The sequence below is a fragment of the Nuphar pumila genome, chromosome 15 (genome assembly GCF_984573655.1).
Source record: "Nuphar pumila chromosome 15, dmNupPumi1.hap1.1, whole genome shotgun sequence".
Taxonomy (NCBI): domain Eukaryota; kingdom Viridiplantae; phylum Streptophyta; class Magnoliopsida; order Nymphaeales; family Nymphaeaceae; genus Nuphar; species Nuphar pumila.
The window spans coordinates 86,493,429-86,507,963 of record NC_143263.1 but is presented as its reverse complement, the minus strand read 5'-3'; positions in this window follow the sequence as shown (position 1 = coordinate 86,507,963).

Genomic DNA, 14,535 nt, shown 5'->3' with positions numbered 1-14,535 from the left:
TGCCCCTTTTTTGTTCGGGTCCTTCGTAATGTAGATCATGGGTTCCCACTTTAGGCACTGTTGGGAGAGAATCTCTTATGCATTATTGACTTTTTCCTAGTCCTTAAAAAGGTTAGTACCCAATGTTCAAGGTGATTCTCCACCCATTGAGGTATTCAGAGACTTGTTTGTGCAGAGGGTGACCTCTAAACTGAGAATCGTCTATCATCTTCTTGTGCTTGAGGCTTTTATGTCAAGAGATGTTTTGGTGAGAAAATAAGAGTATACCCTTTTTGACTTAGTTCACCTTACCTTCTGGATATTTCTCCTTGAGCGAAAGTACAGAGAGACTGTCCTTTTGTAGGATATGACCTTTCTTGAAGAATACAGGAGGAGAGACCCTGGTATGATCGTTGGTGGGTCCAATCAAATCACAGTTATGTGAGAGAACGTCTCTTGAATTTCTTCTTTCTCCTATGGGACATATATTTTCTTTACCTTCATGCCCTCTTGGTAGCATACTTGGAGAATTGCTGATGGCTGCCAGAGACCATCACTAGATGAGATGACTCAAAAAATGTAGACCATTGTGTTGGTTGATGCTTTGTGCTCACTGGCCCATTTCAGGAACCATTTCTCTGTATGCTCGTAGACTTGGACTTCTTCATCTTCATTGCGATTTATGTCCTCATTTTCTTAGGACTATTCTTGCTCTTAATTTACGAGGTCACCACTTTTGATGTTGTCCTGTATGACATGTCGAAGGATAAAATATTCTTTGATGTCATGCTCTACAACTCTGTGGTATTAGCAATACTTAGTTGAGTCATTTTCTTTCATTTGCAGTGGGTTCAATACCTCAGGCAACTTCACCAACCCTTCTTTCAACATGAGATCCAGAACGTCTGATCAGGCTTGTTGAAACTTGGTGAACTCTCTGTCCTTAGTCCAATTTGGGTTTTCGCCATATCTATTTATGTTTCATTTTAACTTTTTTGAGGTGGTTCTCTGGTTACTCGCCTTCTGACCCTTATTGGCCCATTTTTGGTGGCCTTGGACAATGTTGATCTGACCATTGAATAGGTCTGAATTCCTTTATATGTTGTTGTCTCCATTGTGTTTTAAGAACCCGTTATACACTCATCTTCATATGTCTACCTCAAAGGTTGTAACCTTCTTGACAAGTTCAACATATGTTTCTACCTCAATCATGTTGATGAGGCTCCATAGAGGTTGAGAGCAGTTGTCCATCAAGATGACCAATGCATGTGAGTATGAGATTGACTCCTTTATTCTGCTAGCAGTGGACCGCCATCGGTTGATAAACTTGTGACTACCTCCTCTTTCTTTTGTTTCAGGCCATAAAACCTCTACATGAACAAATTTATGATCTGCTTAAATTCTCTAATATTTTGGAAGTTCAGGGTGACAAACCATTCTGACATCTCTTTCTTCAAGCTTCTGAGAACCAATTAATTAGGCTCCTATCGTTGTTTCGATATTTGACCATACTTTCCATGGATAAGGATAAGTGAGTCCTTTGGTACCCATTTTTACTGAACTTTAAGAATTTTGTAGGAGTCTTATAATTGTCATCACATCCCTCAAGCAAAGAAGTCATCCATGAAATCTTTTCTCTGACCCATGTCCATGTATCTCATTCTCGAAGTTAGGTTGTAGACCATGTCTTCCAGTGATTTGATCTCTCTGTCCGAATTGGATGACATGGCGTGGACTAGATGGGTCACTCTGGATCTATGGACTCTCTTCAAGTCAGACACTTGGGACCCTCCCCACTAACTATACTTAGGGGTGGCAATTTCTGACACGACCCGCCAACCCGACCCGCCAACCCGCCTCTTAGGCGGGTTCGGGTTGGGCTTAAGCCAACCCGTTTAATAAACGGGTCAACCCGTGTAACCCGTTTATTAAACAGGTCGGGTTCGGGTTGGGGGTATGCCAACCCGCCAACCCGCCAACCCGTTTAATAAACGGGTTAGGCGGGTGGGTCGACCCGCCAACCCGGCTCCCAACCCGCCAACCCGACCCGTCAATCCGCCAACCTGCCAACCCGATCCATCAACCCGCCAACCCGACCCGCCAACCTGAAAACCTGTTTACCCGACCCAACCCATTTATTAAATGGGTTGGCGGGTCGTGTCGGGTTACCCGTTTATTAAACAGGTCGGGTTCGTGTTTGCCACAGCCGACCCGTTTAATAAACAGGTCGGGTTCGGGTTGAGGTATGCTGACACGCCAACCCGACCCGCCAACCCACCAACCCGACCCGATTGCCACCCCTAACTATACTCTCTATCTTCTTAAATTTTATGATATCTATAATAGTATCATTCTTCAGACCATGCTTTTAAATGGAAGGTATTAAGGATTCATCTTTTGGTAGACTCATCTGTGCTAGAACTACCCGTCTCATAACTCATTTGGGATATTTTACGAGACCGATAAGAGTATTGACGTGAGTTAGACTTAGGAAATATCGAGGCCTTTTCTTTTTTCTGGTCATTCATATACTTATCCAGGATGTCAACATAGGTCCTTTTTTTAGGATCCTCATCAAAAATGATTTTTTGCATCATATAGGGTGGCATCCCATACGTGGGATTCTCCAGAGGTGGTTCCTCTGGGATGGATTGGATTTAGAGTTTTCGGGTCTTAGATAGGGTATATATTATACCCCAAGTAATTGGTTTACACAGACCCAAATAAGTAACGAGAGATTTTCAAAATAATAGGTACCTTAGCTATATGCACTGATCCATGAGGTCTCTTCGGGTTCTAAGGTTCATGGCTCTCTTTTGGGTCCACACTAATATACCCAAGCTTACAACTTAAAGGTACTAGGTTGGATGATCTGGTTTCAATGGTACCACCATCGATATACTCAAACTAACAACTTAAGAGTACTAGTGAAGGATCCAATGATCTAAATAATAGGACAGGAGAATTTAAAAAACCCTAATAAAAGAAAGTCACTTTTTCTAAGAGAGAGAGAGAGAGATAAAAAATAAGAAATAAACAAAAGAATGAAACAATGTTTCAAAACAAGCCCTAACTTGTTGGAGGTTATATTTTTTCTATTTTCTATGCAAGCATGTATTTCTTCAGCAAGCATCTTAAATATGTGAGAAAACATATGCCTAATATTAATGCATGCAACTAATGCAAGGCAATCTATTCACGAGATAAAACAAATTAAACAAAAAATCTATAAAAAATAAGCAAAAGAAGGCACATATGCGAGGGTCTACGAACGAAAAAAATTATAGACGGAGCATCTGCAAATGGCACTGCCTATCAACGGACAACATGACCTGTAGATACGAGGGTTTGTAGGTGACACTACCTGTCAGCGGATTGCAGAACCTAGAGACGAGAGGGTCTGTAGATGTCGTTGTCTGACAGCAGATGACCAAACATGCAGACACAAGGGTCTGCGGATGGGACTATCCCAAAACGGATGACATAAACTAGATGACTAAATGTAGCGGACGATGATCAACAGACGACGGTCAATAAACAACCAAACGTAAAGACAGAAGGGTCTGTGGATGACACTATCCCACAATGGATAATGAAAACTAGATGACTAAAGCTCAGCGGACGGCAATCGAATCTCTATGGATGACAGCCAATGAATGACCAAAGCTCAGTTGATAACAAAACAAGGTTTGTCGTCTGGATAGAGATAAAACCCCAAAAATAGAGATTTTGGGCTCATTAAGGCTCAAAACCTCCCTGTGATGCAATTTTAGCTATGATTTTTTTTTTAAATATGGCATCCCATCACGATCACCAAAAACTATTGATAAAAATATTTGAATGTTGAGAAAGATGGGACTTACCTGGATTCATAAAATCCTCATTCTGAAATCATAGGGGACATTGTTGCAAGCTCTGACCATGCTTTGCCTTACGGGAAGGTAAAGATGAGGCAAGTTAAACATGTATAAATATCTAATCCAAAGATTAAATAAAATTGAGATAAGTAGATTAGGGATATGAGAAAATATTCAAAAGTTTATTTTATCGTTCATGCTCTTTTTTGTCCGTTAGCTCTTTACATATATATATATATATATATATATATATATATATATATATATAAATGTTCTTCGATGGTGTCATAACAACATATCGGCAAGGCAGGGCCAACACATGGGTATCTAGTTTCTAGATTTTTTGATAAATTTTAGATGTTTAAGGTATAGGGGTGAGCCCCTATTTATAAAGTTCGGCACGAGATATGGATTACTTATTCAGGAGAGTCTTCTCATACGAAAACTCATCCAAGAAGAGTCCTCACTCCTTGGAAGACGTGCATGATAGTTGGGATGAGATAGGGATAAGCCTCAAAGCTTATTCATGTGTTCTATAGAATAGATGGAGAATTGATTGTACCGTTCAATAGTGGATGACGTTCCATGTTTTGCCATCTTGCGATGGACGATATTCCCATTCTGCCATCTAGTAATGGATGACATTCTCACCGTAATGGACGACATTCTCATTCTGTCATCTTGTGACATATGAGAGTTTATTTTGTCATCCGTTTGAGTGTGTCCAATTCTTGTTAGGTACCTACAAACACTTATCTTTAAAAGATGTTAGCAATTGTGCATCATGAAATTTTGGTGTCTACACATGAAATACCAAAAGTTTATTTTGTGGTTTTACCTTATAGAACTTTAATCACGAAACATGAAACACTGAGTGGAACTGAACTCCTACATAAAAATCCAAACAATAAGCCACTAAACTGATCCGTTACAGGATAGGAAAGGGTCCATAGAATCGAGGTGCCAACTTGTGGTGTGGGGCATGTGATTGTGCCTTATCAGTGGGGCGACAATCGAAGGAGCACACAGTCATCCACCAGGAACTACCACGGGCGATGCTTTTTGTCATACACATGTCACATATGCTCTTGTATGGTAGTCATGTTGTGCCAAAGTAACCACATCAACTGATATCTCTCGAGCAACAATGCTTTCACAATATCTGCCTATGCAACTCCTTCAACATACTCCACAATGGTGGGATGGGACCTTCTATAAGACCTGCGAATTTTTCTGAAAAATTTATTGTTTGCTTTGAGTTGATATGTATGCTTTCATATGGTTATGAGGTTGAATCGCGTAATTCACTATAATTTGATTATGCTTTGTATTTTAGTTTTACGCGCGCGACCTAAAAATCACGTAAATACACTATGTAAGTAAGAAGAGCCTACTTATGGACGAATTAACCTCTAAAAATTTAAGGGTAAATTTATATTATATTTTTATAGTTTGTCCTCGAATTTGGGACCTATACGACGTAAAAACCCTATCAGTGTATGTGAATTACGAGATTTACTTATCGATAGTACGTGAGTCATAATAAACCTATTTCTTGCAAACGAAGGGGAATTTCTTTAAGTAGCATTGAACATTCCATGTCAATTAATATTATGAAAATAAATAAATGATTTATTGAGGTTGAATTTCATTTTGAAATTATTAAATAAGCATTTCCCTTTTTATAGTGCATTTTCATCTTGGATTTGGATCCAGATTGACTAGAGGAGGCCCAAACCCATGTGGCGCCCCCTCTAGTGAATGTTTTCATCCATGGTGGACCATCTGGTCAAGGGTTGACCAGCTGGATGACATTCTTGCAAAAGAGTGCATGGATTTGGAAAAGAGGGTCACTATTGGCCATAGTCTTGTTTCTAGACTCATGATGAAGCATAATGCTTCATCATGAGAGGCGGTTTTTCCAAAGAGGAGGCATGGGGCTGGCGCCCCATGGCCTTTTTGTAAATGTTTTGAAGCTTTTCAAATGCTAAAATTTGGTTGGATGGGTTGGGCGGCAACCCTTGGACATCCCATGTAATTTTTACAAACTTTAATGGCTTTTATAAAGCATACCCAATGGCGTTTTTGTAAACCTTTTTGAAAGTTTTGAAAACAAAACATGCATTGGAGAGTTGGGCGGCTAGGGGGGGGGCGTGGAGCACCCCAGCCCTCCATCTCCTCTCCTTTAGATCCCAGCTACATGTTTTGTTTAACCCTACATATTTAAGACATTAAGAGAGAGAAAGAGAGGGAGGACATTTTTTCTCTTGGGCGATTTTGGTGGAGCCTCTGTCTCTCTCCCCTTTCCTTCTCTAAACCGTGAGAGAGTATTAGTGAGTGTGTGTGGGTGCTAGGCACCACGTTGACTGAAGTTCCTCAACCATAACACCATCTCCTCTGTTGTAGAAACCCTCAGAGGTGAGATTTCGACCCCCTTTCCCATTTGCACGATTTCTTGCTTTTGTTAAATGATGCATATGTTCGTTCTTCCAGCATAAGGCATGAAACCGAACTCCATTGATGCATTTCATGACATGCATGGAGATTTCAGTGGATTAGATTTAATACATGTGCATTTTTAGAATTCGGTAATGCCTTCTCATGCTTAGGTTGTGTTTGGAATGGGGTTTAGATTGCATGCATTTCTTCATCTCTCAAATGATGTGTTCGATTCCTCCATGAAACCGAACCACCTTGCACCCATGGCATGAAAGGGGTCTCCGATGGATTAGACCATTTTGGCTTAACACATGTTCGTTTCGAGTTTGTTGATGTTTAGATTTTCCCTTGTTCAATGCTGCATTCAGACTCCTTGATCTTTTTCCTTTCTTTTGGGGTTCAATGGGGTGGGTGGTCTGCTCAGTTGCAGCCACCACTTTTGGTAGAGGATGGGCAGCAATGCTGCCATCTTCTTGGTTGTGCTAGGGAGGCGGTTTGACTCGCCTTTAGCCGAACACGCCGTCCCTCTTCTCTTTGTCTATCGGTTTTCGTCTCAGCCTGAATCAAGTTGGGTTCAGGCTGGACGTTGGTTCCCCACCCGGGTCTGAGCACAGGGCACTCGGGTGGCCCGAGTGCGCAGGCGCTCGTGCACCATGTGCTGGCGCCTTGGCACTGGCCCCTTTTTGGCAGGCGTTGGCTGCAGCGCCCTGCACCGCTTTCTGGTTGGTGCGAACCACACCCTGACTTGTCTGGACGTCTCTGTCCAGACTAGTGCACAGGACCCCTTCCCTTCCGTGTTGGACTCGAGCCTGCAGCAGGCTCGAGTCGTGGGTGTTACACCTGAACCGAATTCGGTTCAGGTGGCGCACTTGGTTTGCTTGTGGGCAAGTCTGAACCAGACTTGCTGTGGGCTCCCTGACCCTTTTGGCGCAGGCATAGGTCTATTCCAGACCTGTGTCCGACCTCGTTGCACCTGAACCAACCCGGTTCAGGTGGTGCTTCGTGGGCACAGACTTGGGCAAGTCTGGACCGAATGTCCAAACTTGCTACCAAGTACTTCGGGACCCCATGGTACAACTGCTTGGGTCTGGACTCTTGTCCAGATCAGTGGGCCGACAAGACCGGTGTGGCTGCAGCACCTTTTCGGCATTTTGGGAGCCCTTGCTCCCGTGTAGCACCTAGAGGCGCGGCTACAGCACTTCGACTGCAATTAGGATGGCGTGTGTTGTTGTTTGGGGCCAAGGCATGGCCTTTGTACAACCGGTTGGTGGGGTTGTGCAGCTGTTGGAGGCAGTGTGAACACCCCAAATTTTCCAAAAAATCCAAAAATGACTTTTTGCCCCTGACCTCCGCCCTCTGAATAATCGGGTAAATTTTTAACCAAAAAATTTTTTCATTCATCCTTTGGATTCGTTAGAATTCGGACCCAAAGTCTTAGCTCTGACCCAATTTTGATCCAAATTGGATCCGATCCCCCTCTTTGAGAAAAAATTCAGAAATAAAAACCCGAATTCTCAGAAAACTCTTCCTTTTTTTTAATATTTCTCAAAAAATTCAAAAAAACTCTCATTTTCTCTAGTTCTAGAAGTTTTATACAAAAAATTTAGAAAATTTCAAGAAAAGAGCAAAATAAAATAAATAAAAAAATAAAAATAAAAAAATATATATAGAAACCAAAAATCGCTTTTTTTGAAAACTTCTTTTTGAAAATTAAGCCTTTTGACAAAACCAGTTTTTTTTGCAAAAAAACTTTTTAAGAGAGCCGGCCTTTGAAATTTTTGATAAAAAGAACCTCCTTAAACGAAAAATCATTTTTAGGGTTACGGAAGCCTTCTCTTCTTCTCGCTTCGTCTCTCTCTCTCTCCATTCCTTCATCTCCCTCTCTCGCCTAAAAGCTCGATGGCAAAACCCTCCATGTGCGACCATCCTCCATCGCCCTCCATCTCCAACCCCTTCCCTTTTCCCCGCCATCGATGCCTAACGGCACCTCCCTTCTCGAACCTCCGCTTCCCCTATTTAACAAACCGCAGGGAGAACCCTAACCCCATCCGTTCTCACCCCAGCACCTTCCTTCCTTCTTCACTATCGCTTCTTCCCCCTTGCCTCATCTTCATCTTCCTTCACGGTCCACATCTTCCTCTTTCCTCTTCATCCCAGTGTCTTTCTTCCCCTTTGCTATTGGTCTTCCCCAAGAAGAATCGACTTCCCCTCCGGCAAAAGCCACAGGAAGTCGATTAGCCTTCTTCCTCCCCGCGAAATTACAGGTAAGCATCCTACCTCCTTCCTTTTGAGTCACTACAGAATTTTCTTTCTCTTCTTTCTTCTTTTCCCCTGTTTTCTTCTAAATATCATCTTTACGTATGGATCTTTAAGCAAAATAGTGTGGTCGACCTGTGTATAACAAGATCGACTCACTCCTTGCAACAGAAAATGGAACTTCTAGTTCCAACAATTGTTTTCTTCATTTCAAAATTTCTTTGATTTAGGTAACTTAGTCGGTTCAGCATGTCCCTGTGCTTAGATCTTGTTTCATTTCTCATTTCGATTTTGATTTCGTGTTTTACTCTAACTTCCTATCTACGCTCGATTTTGGGGTCTTAATGATATCAGACGGCATCTCATACATTTTTTTTTACTTTGTATATTGTGTGTAATTGTTCATTATAGGTCTTTCTTAGCTCGATTTACTCTTCTTCCTTTTTTTTTTTGTGTTGTTTTCTTCTTTTTTTAGTATCTCTTCCCTAAGTCGCATGCTAGGGTTTGCTATAACCATCCTTTGTTTCACTGCGTCTTCACGATGTCTGATATGTGCATTTTTTTTTTTAGCCTATGTACATTTGATTCCTTATCTTGATAATATCCGATCATATCTCATTCATTCTGTTCACAATGTTTCGTCTATACTCGTTGCATCATAATGTATCACCTGTCATGTTGCTATGTTCTTGCATTCTATTGATTTCCTAAGCATCCGTGTATTTAAATAATGCCCCGCCCCTCGATTTCCTGAGATCGGAAGTCGGGTTTGATCTGGAACACTGGCGCACCAACAAGATTGGTCTGAAGAAAATCGACCCCTTCAGACATTCAACAAGCTAACGAAATCACCGATGCTGTGGGCCGATGATAGCTTACTCCCTGGGGGGGGGGTATCATGTGCGTCCCCTAATTTTTTTCCTAAGGATGCATCGATCCCATGTTTCAGAAGGGATCTAAGCGTAAGGTTACCTTCAGAGACACAAAAGGGTGAATGTGAGAACAATGGTGATTTCACCTACAGAAAATCCCTCAATCTCAGGATTTCACGTAAAAGCATCAATCCCTTTTTATTGTCATGTGTTGCTTCTCAATAAATGGAATTGCAGTTGCTACGATAACTGGTTTCACTCATCCTCTGGAGGTTCTTAAAGTCGGACTACAAATACAGCTTGTTGGCCAAAGAGGGTTTTTAGATCATGGAATGGGATAAGTTTTTACACACATGCTAACGGCAGGAGGTCCCAGTGCATTACATTTTGGGTTTGGTTCTGCATTAACCAGATCGGTTCTTTATGGAGGCTTGTATGAGCCATATAAATGTGCCTGTAACTTGTCATTTGGATCCATAAATATTTTGGTAAAACTTGCAGCAAGAGCCTTCTCTGGCACTATTGCAACTGCATCGACGAATCCAGCCAAAGTCTTAAAGGGGTTCTATCATTCAGGTGAGGTTGTAAATAGATACACATACCGATGGAAGTCGTAATCCAGCAGATAAGTCTCAAGGTGGGAATTCAACTACATTTCCTGCATAGTGGAATTTCTGTTATAACTATAGCCTAGCTTGTTCTGTGACTGTCAAAATTGTCTACAGTAATACCTTTCTTTTGAGCCGAGCCAAATGGCTCACCCGGAGTTTTTCTTTCAAAGAAAATTGACTGCAATCTGTGAACCTTGAAGTTCAAAGTGTCATAACAGGAATCATGAGGACCAAACTAGATGGTGCTACTCTGTCGGTGGAATTCAGCCAGTTTGATCTTTTGTTCATACATTTATTATGTCTTACTGCTCTCAACTATGCAGACCATGGAGGTTCAGGATTCAGCTATAGGGTTTTCTGTTAATTCTGTAATGGCTTTCCTTTTGTTACTTTGAGTTTTGAAATATGCTATGATCTACCACGTGTTGTTCATAACAGCTTGACCTTTTCCTGTCACTTGTTTTACAGGTCTGCTATGGTACCCAGATCTATAGCCACGCCATTTTGTGGCCACAGAGGGCATACATAAAAGGGAAAATTCACAATGATGCAAGGATCACTTTAGATCTCATTATAAAATGCTGAACTTATTGTTCCATGTATTTATTCAGATTAAGGAGTTTCATCAATTAATATTTCAGGATATATTTGCTTGCTATGAGGGAAATAAAGTAGGAGAATGAACTCTCCAGAATTTCCGTTTTATCCCTAGCTAATCAAGCTCTCGATAAATGTCCTACAGAACCTTTCCAGACAAAATGTCTGAAGTCTTGCAACTCTGTCATCTACTGATGACCATGCACTAAGTTTTAAAGAGGATGAAAGTGCTAAATTCCTTCATGAAAATGAGTTCCTAAATAGTAAAATTGATGACTAATCCAGTTCATGCTCAACAAGTGCTATTCAATGGAGTACCCAGAAATGGAATAGTAGAGAGCGATGCATCCAGCAGTCTAACTCCAACGGAACAAAAAAAAAAAATAGGTTGCCTAGGTAGGGAATCCAGTTGAAGTTGCTGAAGTTAGTTGCTAGCTGAGCTGAAATATAAGGTAGATATAATCATCTGATTTTCATCTTTTCATCTTTTATTTTCACTGAGTGTATTTGCTTTATTGAGGATCGAAATTCTTGTATCTCTCAAATGTTGTAATTACCATTTTTCATACCCATTCATTCTCTGTAAATGTGCACATTCACTGTTTATCACTTGTATATCATATATTATCCACCTTCAGCCACTGTATTTAGCATTCATATTTCCATGTTCTTACACTTGCTGAAAGCATATGGCCGCTACGTTTCCTTAGATTTGTGAAAATTCAGTGGTATGTGGATCTAAAACCTGTAAAATTTACTCATTGACTCACTGTCAAACCCCCACCATAACCCCTTCTTCTTTTCTTTTATGATAGTTCACTCTTGAACTATCATAATCACCTTATTTTTTTTTTATTTTATCCTTCTTTTACAAACGGTTCACAAGAACCACTGTAAACTCTTCTTTTCTTTTTATGATAGTCCATTCTTGAACTATCATAATCATCATATTCTTATCTTTCTTTTACAAGTGGTTCATAGGAACCATTATAAATTCTTTTCCTCTTTTTATGATAGTCCACTCTTGAACTATCATAATCATCATATTTTATCATTCTTTTACAAGTGGTTCATAGGAATCATTGTAAATTCTTTTCCTCTTTTTATGATAGTCCACTCTTGAACTATCATAACCATCATATTTTTATCTTTCTTTTACAAGTGGTTCATAGGAACCATTGTAAATTCTTTTCCTCTTTTTATGATAGTCCACTCTTGAACTATCATAATCATCATATTTTATCATTCTTTTACGAGTGGTTCATAGGAACCATTGTAAATTCTTTTCCTCTTTTTATGATAGTCCACTCTTGAACTATCATAATCATCATATTTTATCATTCTTTTACAAGTGGTTCATAGGAACCATTGTAAATTCTTTTCCTCTTTTTATGATAGTCCACTCTTGAACTATCATAATCATCATCTTTTATCATTCTTTTACAAGTGGTTCATAGGAACCATTGTAAATTCTTTTCCTCTTTTTTTGATGGTCCACTCTTGAACTATCATAATCATCATATTTTTACCATTCTTTTACAAGTGGATCGTAGGAACCACCATAATTCCTTCTCCTTTGTACATACATATAGATATAACCACCATAATATTTGTTTTTTGATGTTCTCAAATCCAATTGTTGTAAATAAATAAGATGATGAAAGCTTTACATTTCCAGTCTTAGATTAGAATAAATGAGCATTGTAAAAGGCATTGAACTACTTGTATTCATACATTTCTTCCTTTATTCCTCAAAATTCTCACAATGGAAACACGAATGGCACGTGCACCATTTCGTAAGAGGTAAATCAAACCTAAGTTGATGATCCACATCAATGGCCATAGTCAGGGTGTGGACAAAACTTAGGATTTTTATCTTTTACGAAATAACACTGAATCCACACGGGATCCATCTTCAAAATTCATCATATTTCCTTAAATATTTTCTCATTTTATTAGAATTTAACTTAAAATTGACCCAACATATACCAATGGCCATAGTCAGGGTATATTGAGAGTTAATTTCATTTTAAATTCTATAAAAGCACCAAATGTATTTTATTCTTCTCTTGAATTTAAATATAGATTATTATATAATACATTCAATGACCATAGTCAAGGATGTATTATATCCTCAATCTTGTTTTAATTCATTTAAAGAATGAAATAGCTTTTCAAACATACAATTCAAATTCTTTTCATTCATCATTTAGGATAGAATTGCATCATATTTTCAAAATTCTTTTTCATAAATCCAAGTAATTCTTTTCTTCATTTCTCAGATCAAATCCTATTCATAAAATTCAAATTCAACTCTATTTCTCAAAAGGATTCAATTTCAAAGGTCCCATTTGACTTTGAAACTTCAGAATCCTCTTGTATTTCAAATTCCAAATTCAGTTTATATTCAAAACTCCAATCAAATTCAAAGTTCAAATTAACTTTGAGATTCTTTTTCATCTTCTAAATTCCAAATACAAAGCTCCAAAAATCAAAGTCTAATTTGACTTTGAAATTCATTTTCGCAAGTCAAGTCAGGAATTCCAAAGTTAGATCCAAATTACATCTTGGATTCCAGTTTTTGGATCCAATTCCCATTTAGGATTCTAAATCCAGAATCCAACTTCACAATGGATCTCAGACTTCAGATCCAAATCCATCTTAGGATCCAGAACCCAATTCTACTTTTGGATCTCAGACCTCAGATCCAATTTCCTTATAGGATCCAAAATCCAATTTTACAATGGATCTTAGACTTCAGATCCAAATCCATCTTAGGATCCAGAACCCAATTCTTTTTTATCTTAGACTTCAAATCCAACTCCATTTTAGGATCTAGAATCCAAATCCATCTTGGATTCTAAAACCTCGTATCCCATTCTGCTTAGGATCCATAATCCAATTCCAATTCTAGATTTCAATTCCATTTTCAGATCTCATCCAAAACTCCCTAAATCCATTTCTATTCTTAAATACCATTTGATTATCTCACATCTATTCCAAACTTAAAAATCTAAAATCCAATTCCATCTCAAATATTCTAAATTCAAATCCAAATTCAAAGTCGATTTTGACTTTGAAACTTCATTTCCCTTCATTTCAAAGCTTCAAGTCATTCTTTCTCATCCTGATTTACTTTAAAAGCTTAAAACTCCTCTGATCTCTCTCAAGTTCTAAATCATTTCTTCACTCCTTCACTAATTTCATCTCAGAATGCTTGGAAATTTCCAAAACATTCTTTTCAAAAGAGCATACATCCTTGCACTGCACAAGCATGATTCTTTGTGCATTTAGAGTTAGAATAAATTCTTAGATTATATTTAGGCAAAGCAAAAGGCATAGATTCGATCCTTGGTTCGATTACCCCTGGTAAAGGCGCCAGGAACGGTCGAACCTCGTACCGACGAGCGGATCCCGTCTCCCAGTTTTCCCGCAAATATTTAAAAAACGGAGGCGAGTAATCTTTTTCAAAAATCAAGGTCAAGTGAGACCGCGCAAAAATAATTCCTCTTCTCACTTCTCTTCTCTTCTTTCTTTTCTCTTATCTCTTTCTTTTCTTTCTTTTATTTTTCTCCCTTCAAAAGGAGAGAATAGAGGTTAGAAAGGAAAAGAGAAGGAAGAGAGAGAACATCACGAGAGGAAAAATTTTGCGATGATCACAGGCAGCGGGCTGCCAACCTCCGCCATTGTCATAATTTGGACTTTCCCTCGTTGTGGCCCCAATGGTCGTGTGAGATGGGTTTTCGCAAGGCGAGCGTGACCACCTTTGCCATATCACCTTATGGCACGAGTTTCCTCCTTGTTACCATGGCAGCGTAAAAGAAAAATAAAGAGTGTTCATACGTATGTTAACCCTCCAACTGGCACTTTAGGTCACCGACATGTGTCGTTATCAATTTAATATCTTTACACTTTGGAGTGGCT